General features: G+C 41.0%; 1 pseudogene; it reads left to right on the forward strand.

Moving 5' to 3' along the window:
* Positions 1-548: 548 nt before the first annotated feature.
* LOC134474294 (zinc finger protein 627-like) lies at positions 549-1,004 on the forward strand (annotated as a pseudogene).
* Positions 1,005-11,879: the final 10,875 nt, after the last annotated feature.

Raw genomic sequence — 11,879 nt, forward strand, 5'->3', positions numbered from 1 at the left:
ATGTGAATGTGAAAGAAACAGAAACACACCACGATGTTCAGATCCATCAAAAATATTGCAGTGGAGGGAAACCCTATGTATGTCAGCAGTGTGGAAAAGGTTTCACCAAATCTGGACATTGTAAGCAACATGAAAGAATTCACACTGGAGAGAAACCATATGTATGTAAGCAATGTGGGAAAGCTTTTACCAGACCTGAATGTTGTAAGCAACATGAAAGTATTCACACTGGAGAGAAACCCTATGTATGTAAGCAATGTGGGAAAGCTTTTACCAGACTTGAATGTTGTAAGCAACATGAAAGAATTCACACTGGAGAGAAACCCTATGTATGTAAGCAATGTGGGAAAGCTTTTAAAACACAGGGAGCTTGTAAGAATCATGAAAGAATTCACACTGGAGAGAAACCCTTTGTATGTAAGGAATGTGGGAAAGCTTTTACCAGACATGGATGTTGTAAGAAACATGAAAGAATTCACACTGGAGAGAAACCCTATGTATGTAAGCAATGTGGGAAAGCTTTTACCAGACCTGATTGTTGTAAGCAACATGAAAGAATTCACACTGGAGAGAAACCCTATGTATGTAAGCAATGAGGGAAAGCTTTTACCAGACTTGAATGTTGTAAGCAACATGAAAGAATTCACACTGGAGAGAAACCCTATGTATGTAAGCAATGTGGGAAAGCTTTTAAAACACAGGGAGCTTGTAAGAATCATGAAAGAATTCACACTGGAGAGAAACCCTATGTATGTAAGCAATGTGGGAAAGCTTTTAACACATGGGGATACTGTAAGAAACATGAAAGAATTCACACTGGAGAGAAACCCTATGTACGTAAGCAATGTGGGAAAGCTTTTAACACACATGCAAGTTATAAGGTTCATGAAAGAATTCACACTGGAGAGAAACCCTATGTATGTAAGCAATGTGGGAAAGCTTTTAACACACGTGCAAATTGTAAGGTTCATGAAAGAATTCACACTGGAGAGAAACCATATGTGTGTAAGCAATGTGGGAAAGCTTTTAAAACACAGGGAGATTGTAAGAAACATGAAAGTTCACATTCAATATAAAACCAGTGTATATAGGCATCATAAGAATGGTTTCAGCACATGTACATATTACATAATGCATGAAAATCTTCACACTGGGCAGAGAACTTACATATGTAAGGAATGTGAAAAAGGTTTCAGCAGAAATGCTCATTGTACAATACATTATAAAATTTACATGGTTGAGAAACCCTGTGTGTATGTGAAGATGTGGGAAAGCTTTCACCACACATGGATTTTGTAAAATACATCTATGACTTCACACTGGTGAGAAAGCCTATGTATATAACAATGTGGCAAAGCTTTTACTGCATATAGTCATTGCAAAACACGTGAAAGAATTCACACTGTGAAGAACCACTGGCTATGTAAGCAAGTGGAGACACTTTCACCAGCCAGATTGTAAGTGAAATACATGAAAAAACTCACACGAGATACATCCTATGTGTTATGGGAATACTCTCAGCATGCTTGATCATTGTTACATGTCTGAAATAGTTCACTAGGCAGAGATGATATGTGGATTAACTATGTGAGAAATATAGCCATCTTTCTTGTTAAATACATAGAAAAAGCATCACTGTTCAGACAGTTTAGATCTAAGTTTACTTTAAAAACCCCAAGGAGACCTGAAGAAATAATCAATACAGAAATTAGATGGCAATATTTCTTCACAAATATTCCAGAAATGACAAATCTGAGGTGGGGCTCTCCTTAGGTGCACATGTTGCATTTGGTTTTCAGTTAAACACTTATACCTCTCTAGATTTTTTAATCTAGATTTTTTTGTGCTTCAACATGGCATCTTGTAACTAAACATCCTAAACTGAAATGGGCTTTTCACTTTCAAGTATGGATAGTGCCTCCGTACTTAATATTTTGTCTTTAAAACTTAAATTTTGTATTTTTATGGTGAATTTTAATGTTGTTTATTTAAAGAGGAAAAAAAGTGTAGAAATAATAAAGAATTTCAGAAAAATAAACAATAAGAAATCACTAGTTGATTAGTATCATATTGTCATCTTAGAAGTAGTTGTTCAAGTTACAAATTTAAAGCATACAAACTGATATTCAAATAATGACACTGTCATGGTTCACCTCAATGATCCACCAAAAAGTTATTAGTATGCCTATCTGTCCTACACACTTTTTTTTTCTTAAAGAGGGTAAGATTAAACATAGCGAAACAGAGCAAAACAGTTCATAAGAAAACAAGTTAAGGAAACACAGATTTCAAAGCAAGCCCACTGGAAATGTTCACTGTCTATCTTACTGTCTCTAGTTTTCTTCCAAATAGTTGTTCCCATCCTCACACACATTGAATATATACTGAAGATTATAGAACTAATCAAGCTTGCTTTTTCGATCTTCAAGACTGATTTTGGCGAAGTCGATAATGACTACCATAATGTCTCTCATTGTCTTTGTAGTAGCTGCCTTTATCTTTATATATGCTGAAATGGAACATAAGAGACTAGACTAATATCACTCTGAATAGTGAATAATAATATCCTGAGAAGGAGAAAGGTGAGGAATTGCCTAAAAAAAGAAGGCAGAGGACATACTTAAAAGTGTATCAGGATTTAAAAGCTAAAGTCTTGTTGCTCTGTTTAGTTTGGTTATATTTTGTTCTGGTCTGTCTACTCATATTAGATTTGAGGGCACAGAGAGATAACCCAAAAATAGCAGTTTATACCATGGTAATTATCCTTAATTTCCTATTAACTAAAACTGAATCCCTATATTACTTATATTGTCTTCTATGACTGATGTTCTTTGAAGCTGGATTGTTTCAATATTATTTGGCCTTGACTGATTTTATTCACATTTGGTATGCTTGCTGGTATCAAGTTCAAGAGCAGAGGCAACTACTCTGAAAATGACAAGGTGTAGAAGATATCCGTTGGTGGGCTGGGTGTTTAGCTCAGTGGCTTAAGGCACCTGCCTGGCAAGTGTGAGGTCATGAGTTTCATCTCCAGAGCCAAAATAAATAAATAAATAAATAAAAGATATCCATTCCAGGTTTGATTATTTTTTTAATTAAAGAGAAGAAAGGAAATAAAAAACAAAGCAGTGAAAGGGTACAAGTAATACAGAATTTCAAGAAAAAATACAGTAAGAAATCACTAGTTAATAGGTTACATATTGTCATTGCTAGGGTTATTTCCAAAAGTTGAAAAATATTAACTAAAGATGAGAAATATAAAATAAAAAGTGGCCTTTATTCTGAGAACATGGAGAGAAATGACCAGCACCCTCACCGCTGGCGTCCAGCAATCTCTCCAGCGGACACGTCGCATGGGGGCCTATAAATAGCCTCGGTTTGGGGTGGAACCTAAGGCGGGCATTAGGGATACACAAGTAGCCCATTGGTCCTAGGTTTTGCACCATATGTAAATTTCCAGGGGCCGGAAGATGGCATCACAGGTAACTTCCTAGGGGCAGGGGAGATGGGGCTTCCTGCTTCCGGTTGTGGCTTTCCTGGCTACAGTGTCCTATCTGGGCCAAAATCCTTTCAGTCATCTTAGAAACAGTTGTACAAATTATAAAATTAAAGCATATAAAGTTGACATTCATACAGTGAGATTGCAGAAAGTTCTGTTCAGTGATCCAACAAAAGCTCAGTAATATGATTTTCCATCCTACAGACTCAAGCATGCAGTTATATCCCTTAGACCACCTTCCTTTCCTCTCTTTTTTACAATAACAGTTACAAGTTTTGAGTTTTTTTACTCCCACAGTTCTTATTACATTTTTTTGAAGAGAATAAATCCTAACATGACTAAACAAAACAGAGACAGTTAGAACAGAAGGATGGGCATAGTACATGATGCAAAAATAGAATATCAGATGATCAAAAATGGTTACCATTGTGCCTCTTGCTATTTTTGAAAAGAGTTGCTATATCATCAGATATAATAGAATTGATCAAAACAGTACAGAACAAGACCAATCAAACCTACACTGGAAACCTTGCAAGACTTCAAAAGAAGATAATAGTCAAACTATAATGGGCATCATAATAAATCTTATTGCCTTCAAAGTGGTTGTCTATACCCTCAAACTTGGTACTATCAAACAAAATAGAATATAGTAAAATCAGACAGAACAAGATGTGGAGAGCAATACTGGGGTTCAAATCAGGTTAATAGGAAAACAAATAGTTACTATAATATAACCTGCTATTTTTAAATTTAGTTTTCCTTAATTGAAAAAATAAAAAATTTTAGTTTAAAAAAGGGTGGAGATTGAGATAAAAGATGACATTGTAATAGAACAACACTGGTCAGAATGGAACAATTTAAGCATAATTGTGTTTCACTCCCAGATAATCTAACATAATAGTAGTCACCAGAGTGCCTCATTCCTTGAATTATTTGAGTATAACTTCATATACAATAGCATCAAGCATATCAAGACAGTGTGAAGCCATTCAACAGAATGAAAGAATTACAGGGTATTTAGAACCAGTTAACAGAAAACGAACAATGGTTTCTATATTATCTCCTTGCCTTTTAAAAATTTTTCTTTATACTATCACATATAGTAGAATATAGTAAGATACATGTTAAAACCAGTGGAAACAGATAGTTTGTTAGAGAGGGACCATTCTTGCACCACTGAGATTGAGCCCAGTGTTGATAATGTTGGTTAATTTTGAATATGCTGGTGAGTTAACGTTGCAAACATTTAGCTGAACACTTTTGTTTATGTTTGGTAGGAATATTAGCCAACAGAGTGTTTTCATTTATATTATTTTTAAGACATTATTGTCTGGCTTCATTCTCAGGATAACTTTAACTTTGTCACTTAAAAGAAGTTGATGGTGGGTTTTCCTTCAACTTGATCAAAGAATTGAAAAACAATCAGTATTTATTCTTTATTATATACTGGATAAAATTCACCAGTGCACTTTTTGTATCCCAGCTTTGTTGTTGTTATTAAGAAGCTGTGATTTTTACCCATTGCCTGTGCTCCTTATTGCTCTGTTCATCAGACTATTTCATTCTGATGCGTGTTGTTCTGGGACATCAATGCTCACCACATATCCATTAAGGGTCACATGTCATTTTACTTTCGGATGCTAACATTTACTTTTGTATCTTCAAACTATCTCTATAATATGTAATTTTGTAACTCCTTTCCCTTACTCAGTTTTTAATGCACACTCTTGCAGGGTTTGGTTACTGATGGAGGAAACTGGGGCTGGTGAGGGCCTGGTCTCTTATTTAAGGCTTCATACCCTGACCTGCCTGCAGTGTCCCCATCTCCTGACCTGCTCCCTGTAAACACCTGTCCTGCTCCATAGCTACGGTGAGTCCACACGTGGCAGCTCAGATCTGCACCTGGGTGGAAAACATTCAGTCATGTTGGGGTTTGTGACAGACTGGCCTTCTCATACAGAGCTCCCCTGAGTGAGACAGGCATGTAGGAAGGAGCTCTGGAACCATTCCAGCTCTCCCCTGTCCAGTGTGCAGTGTGTGATGCTTTCCTGAGAACTCACTGATGGAGGAGACAGCCTGGACCTGGGTATTTTTTAGCCATGGTTCCTGCTAGGAGACATGGTGTCCTGAACCTCTGCCTGGACCATCTCTGTGACTTCAGATTTCCACAGAGATGTGAGCAGACTCAGTATTCTTCAACCAGGCTCTAGCTCTATGCTGAGGCTTCAGGTGAAAAATCTGTGACCCTCAATTTATCTTATATACATTTAACCTGGAAATTCCACTCCTAAGGGTCATTATAAAAATGAGATTTACAGACACCATATTCTCTTCTTAATCAGGTAAAATGTGGACAATTAGATACCATGAATGTTCCACAGCACAGCTGCTGAGTTAATTATAAATTACAGCCACTGAAAATGCTAAAAGAAGGCCATGTCCTAGGCCATGTCCCTGATCTTTCCTGAGATGGAAGAGAGCTTGTGTCCTGGCTCTCTCTCCACCCAGCAGTGAAGAGACACAAGCCTGCACAGCAGATGAGGACAGGAGCGAGGAGCTGGTCAGTGGCAGACCCCTCATCCTGGGAGGGATGCCTTTATGGCTTTTCCATTGCATTATTTATAGTGCTCCATTCAATATTGCTGCTCTTCTGTTCAATTCAGTTCAGAATAAATAGTTGGTATTTTCTTGAATAGGTGAGTGGAAATGGATGATTTAATTTTCTTTTATGTGTAATGTAGGATAAGCATATGGAAGAACATTCAAGCTTCACTTTATAGATATATAAAATAAGGAGTCTTTTTATTCAGAAAGGCAACACATCATTCATGACTAACTTTTAAACCTGCCATGTGGATCGTGCTGTGGTGGGTGTCCTGCCCTCCCTACCTGAGAAGTCACTGTGACCATCTGTGTCTGGCACAGGACACCCAGAATCTTCTTCAGAGTCTCTTTTTCCAGCAAGGATTACTGGAATCTTCCTGTGCTCAGGCCACGCAGGGAGTGTGCAGCATGCAGAGGAGCCCAGTACCTCCTGCCTTACACCGTTTTCTACCACAGCATCCCTGCTGCAGCCCTGCAGGCCCAATAAGGCAGAGCCCCCAGGGTGCAACAAAGACCCTACCACCTCAGCCCCAGGGGCCTCAACTCCTGGGTCCTGGCCTCAGCCTCCACCAGGCTCCAGGCTTTGCCATGTATTGGACATTCATAGTGGTCCAGACACACCATCAGTGCCTTGGTGCAAAGGCCATTTTCCACAGTGACCCTTCCATTCTGCAAATTTTGATCCTTTCCTTTTAAAAGGAGGTTGAGGCATTGGAGACAAAACCCCACACTTTGGCATTACGTTTTGTTTTTCTTTCTTTCCCCTTCTTGTTTTCTTCTACCCTTTCTTCTTCTTCTTCTTCTTCTTCTTCTTCTTCTTCTTCTTCTTCTTCTTCTTCTTCTTCTTCTTCTTCTTCCTCCTCCTCCTCCTCCTCCTCCTCCTCCTCCTCCTCCTCCTCCTCCTCCTCCTCCTCTTCTTCTTCTTCTTCTTCTTCTTCTTCTTCTTCTTCTTCTTCTTCTTCTTCTTCTTCTTCTTCATCTCTTCATCTTTGTCTTTGTCGTTCTCTTGGACTTCTTTGTCTTTGACTTCTTTATCTTCTTCTTGGTTTCTTTGTTGCTTTAAGCATATATTTAGAGGTGCATTTGGCCAAAAACCTTTCTTTGTCTTTTCACTTTCCAGTTTACTGAAGTTTTTACAGATCTCTAATGCAATTCTAACCCTATGTGTTTGAATGCTCAGAATCCATTCTGTGGCTTGGTAGAATGAGGGAAGTAAAGCAGAAACTGAACTTGGGGAAGTTTTTGTGCATTTTAGCATATCGTGCAACAACACGTGACTCATGGCTTTTTACCTTGAAAATATGGACTTCAGCAGCAAGTGGGTCTGCTACAGACAAAATGAGTTTCCTGTAGGTGTTTCAAACAATCTCATTTCCCCTCAACTTGTGAAGCACATGGTATATGTTTCTTATGGCCAAACTTGAAAAATTATTTCCAGTAAATGAAAGGCTGCCACTGGTCCTGAAATGATGACAGAACTTTCTTGTAAACAGATAGTCTGATTCACACCCTGGCCAACAGAAACTAAGAGAGTCAGAGATGGCTGGCACAGATAGAAACACCTCAAGATTGTCAACTACCAACCACAACAAGTAGGAACCACGTTGCTGAGCTTTCATTGTTGGGTGATTGAATTGTGTGGTGGGTTTTGAACTAGGTTTTCTGAGGCAGCGCAGTAAATCTAGGTTGCTGCTTGGATCCCCCTTCCTGCAGTGCAATACAAACAGAAAGTCATGAGCATGCATCATTTAATTGAAAATTTCTATTGCAGTTATGAAACCTGTATGCATGAGAGTCCACATCTCTATCATAGCAGACCCACCCACGTGCATTACCACCATATCTTGTAAAGGGTCAGTTTATTTATACAAAATGCACAGTGATGTTCTCAGCCTTGATTTTCCAGACTGGTGCATTTCTTGAAGGGAAGTCATTTCTTGAAGGGAATTTCTTGAAGGGAAGTCATCAGTCATTCTTGAAAGGAAGCTAAATGATTTTATTTTGAGTAAACTTCAAGTATGTTGCTATGCTTCTGTCTGATGTCCTCGCTGCCAGACATGAGGAAAGCAATGAGTGGGATCTGCTGCAGGTTTAGCTCCAGAGGGACACATTGCACAGCTGTGTCAGGCAGGGCTCTCCATCACCTGACTTGCCACCCTGATATCCAAATACCCTTGCACACTGCTGTCTTTGGCTTCGGGAGGTTCTGGATTGCAGTGGAGATGCCCAGTGTACTGGCTGGCCCTGGGGAAACCTTGTCATGCCATGAGTTTGTCATCCTTAGCCCTGCACCTCTGTGGCCCTGGGGCCAGGACAAAATTCCCCCCGGCTGCAGTGAACAGCATCGTCCCGACAGCTCTCCTTGTGTGTACTCTATGCGGAGGCTAGCAAGGGTCCCAGCTCATTCCTGCTTCAAAGAGTACTGTGAATCAAACTCTTGAAAATTTGTGCAGCATTCTGTGTGGGAGAAAACTCTATTCTTAGTCCTAGGAGTTGTGGGGAAGGCTGTTTAGAGCTCTGATGGGAGCTGGGAGATATGGCTGTGCTCTGCCCTTCCCATTGTTGTTCAGCACCTGCCTTCAAATGTGTCAGTGGATGGGGGAACAACACATTTCAGGGATGTGTGCCTGGATGAAACCAGTTTAGGAGGCTCATGTCTGGTGTTGGCCATGTCTGGTGATTCCCTTTGAGTTAGAAGAATTTGCCATTTCCCTCCCAAAATGGACTCATGAAACCTCTTTCACACTTGTAATAAAAACCGTCTATCTTACTCTTGGTTGTAAATAAAGGTTTCCTGTTTTGGTTTTTGCATTATTGTTGTTTTTCAAATGCAATGAATCAGCCCTTTGTAGCTCCCTTTGTATCACTGAAATCATGGAAAACATTTTCAAAAATGAAAGGATTAGTACATACACAATGGTCTCTACATTTTCCCTGTAGACTTTTTTTCTCTAGGATTTTCTCTTCTTTCAAAGAGCAGTAGCAGCCAGTCTCCTCCAGAAATGTTTGGCCAAGCAGAATCTAATGCACTGATATGAAAGACCCAGGGTACTCGCTGGTAAGTGTGGGCCACTGCAGCTCTTACAGGGGGGAGAACTAACAGTGTCTCCTGAGATCCACGCCATGTTGGAACTTAGGACTCTGGGAAGCCAAGCCAGCACCTCTGCTCCCTGGTAAGCAGTGGTAGTGTGGCCCACTGCAGTCCTTCCAGGAGGAGAACTAGCAGTGTCTCCTGAAATCCATGCTATATTGGAACTGAGGACGCTGTGAAAACAAATGACCATTCTGCCTCCTTGCTAACAATAGTGAACCTACTGCTACATGGCCTAGAGTCAAATATCCCACTTCCCCTATCCTCCTTCCCCTCCAACTCCCCGCCCATTCGCAAGTGGGAACCAGAAATCTGAGCATGTCCTGGGAGGTTGACCATAGCAAATAAGGGGGACTTCCTTCTACTATTTCTTTGACGGCAAATACTTTTATTACTGTTTTGCTCTTTTCTGATTAATGGTACTGCTCTATTCAATATTCTGTTTTGATAAGTTCTATAGTGTTCTATATTTCATCTCATTTTGATATACAGGATTGAAAGAACAACTATTATAAAGATAACAAAATATACTGTGATACCTATGACTGTTGTTCCGGTAACCTGCTGTGAAGTTCTGTACCAATTTCACTGTACAATCTTAGTTGGCTTTATTCTGACTTGTTCTGTTGTATACTTGCAAAATAAAAATTAAAAGAAAAAGAAAGACCCAAGGTAGTAAATCACAGTGAGAGAAAGGTCAGCACTGGGTGGGGACTAGCAGGAGAGAACAGGGGTATGGATGGGTCCAACACTGAGCAGAAAGCTGGCACTCCACAGATGTGAAGATTGTACCAATTGATGATGTGCTTACGTGTGACTCAACTGAACATGTGGAAATTAATGAAATGTTAACTTAAAATTATCTTAGAATTTAATGTTTCAAAGAACTGTAGACTTAAGAGTAGAAAGGAAAACTGAGAGAAATAGAAGAGGTAAAGGGAAGGGCAAGCAAAGGGCAGGTGCTTTGCAGGACTTGAGCCCTAAGTGGAGCTCAGGACACCTGCCATGGAGCCAGCAACAGGCCTGCCTTGGAATTCCACCAGACCAGTTATCTGCCTTTTATTTTCAGGTTGATCCCAGAGCTGTTGAGGTCATTGGACGTGGAGCTGGCACAAGATCTGTAAGTAGACCTTGAGCTCAGTCCAGTACCAGCCCAGATTTAGAAAAATCACCAACTGTCCTTGCTCCTTGCAGGCCCCAAAACCTCCCAGGGCCTGTCAGGGACAGCTCTGTGCACAAATGCACCCCAGGAAAACTTCCCATTCTCCCTCACCCCACTCACTTCTGCACGCCTCTGTCTTGCAGGAGGCCCCAAGTCTGAGAGTCTTTCTCCCTCTAAAGTGTCCCATGTCCTCCTCAGAAACCAACAGACCCAGGACAATTCCTTCTCACTGCAGTTCTCATTTTCAGTGAGCTAGGCTTGACCCAACTCAATCAAATTAGATTGGGCTGATTGTACCACCTTGCTTAGCAGTACCTGCCAGGAGCCAAGAAGAGAAACTCTGACCCTGAGGAGGACAGGTGTAAGCAGCACTACAGGTGTGGCCTCCCTCCCAAATGGCCCTCCCAGGGTATCCTGTTTGCTAACCATAATCAGCCCTCACTTGCTGTCAGAGGTCCCTGGACAGTGCTGTTACCACCTGTCCTACACTCTGTAGGAATCCTGAAATGCAACTCCCTTTTCTACCCTTGTGGCCCGTTGCCTCTGTGAGAAAGCAAGTGGAGTCTGCAGTGTTACTCTAATGGTTGCTCAACAGGATGCTGCTCTATAACTATCTGAGAAGTGAGTGGACAGTGGGAGTGCATCCTGCCTGCCTTTCCTCCACCTTCAGTGCATATGCATCACTCCATTCTGTGTGTCTTTGTGAGTCTTGCTTTCCCCTATTTTATGTCCATATGTACAGAGGCCAAGAAGTTAGACACATTCACCATAATGTGGGTGGTACATGGCCTGCTCTCCAGGGTGCCTGTGTTGCCTTCATAACATGGAAACACAAGAGACCAGTGTTTGTATCTGCTCTGGTCACTGCAACATGGTCAATACCTGGTACACTGATGATTTAAGGTACCTACCAGCTCCCTCTATAATGTCTATGTGGAACTGGGTCATCTGGAATCCCCCAGAGATTCTTGCTCTGGATACCATGGAAGCACATGGAATGACTGCCCAGTGTTCTTCAGATTGTAGACAACTGCTCCACCCCAGGGATGGATCCTTCGCAGGAGGCAAAGCTTCCCCACGGGAAAGGAAAAACTGCAATGAAGCCAGGGTCCCCATTCAGAGAAGACCTAGTTTTAGACCCAACTCCTCCTTCCTACTTCCCTTGTCAACTTAGAAAAGACACCATGCCTCTCATGTCCTTTCCAGTGTGTCCCCCTGAGCTATGGAGGTCATATTGGCATCTGCTTCCTAGGGACATCATCAGAGGTGAGAGATGACACTTTTAAATTTGTGGGCTGGTGTCATGTGTACACAGTGTACAGAATTAGAGGTGAAATCGATGAAAGGTGGGAGGGAGGTGAACACATTGCACATAGGCCTAGATCCTTCTGTATGGTGGTGTAAATGACACTCACCTCCTGGACATGTTTGCCTGGTGTCATCATGAGGGGGCAGAAGTTCATCAGATTAACCATCATTTTGTTCCCTAAGCATCTCAATTTCTTCTATGTATTGGTTCTATG

Source organism: Cavia porcellus, unplaced genomic scaffold, assembly GCF_034190915.1.
Source record: "Cavia porcellus strain 051 isolate PalLab524CR breed Dunkin Hartley unplaced genomic scaffold, mCavPor4.1 scaffold_32, whole genome shotgun sequence".
In the NCBI taxonomy this organism is placed as follows: domain Eukaryota; kingdom Metazoa; phylum Chordata; class Mammalia; order Rodentia; family Caviidae; genus Cavia; species Cavia porcellus.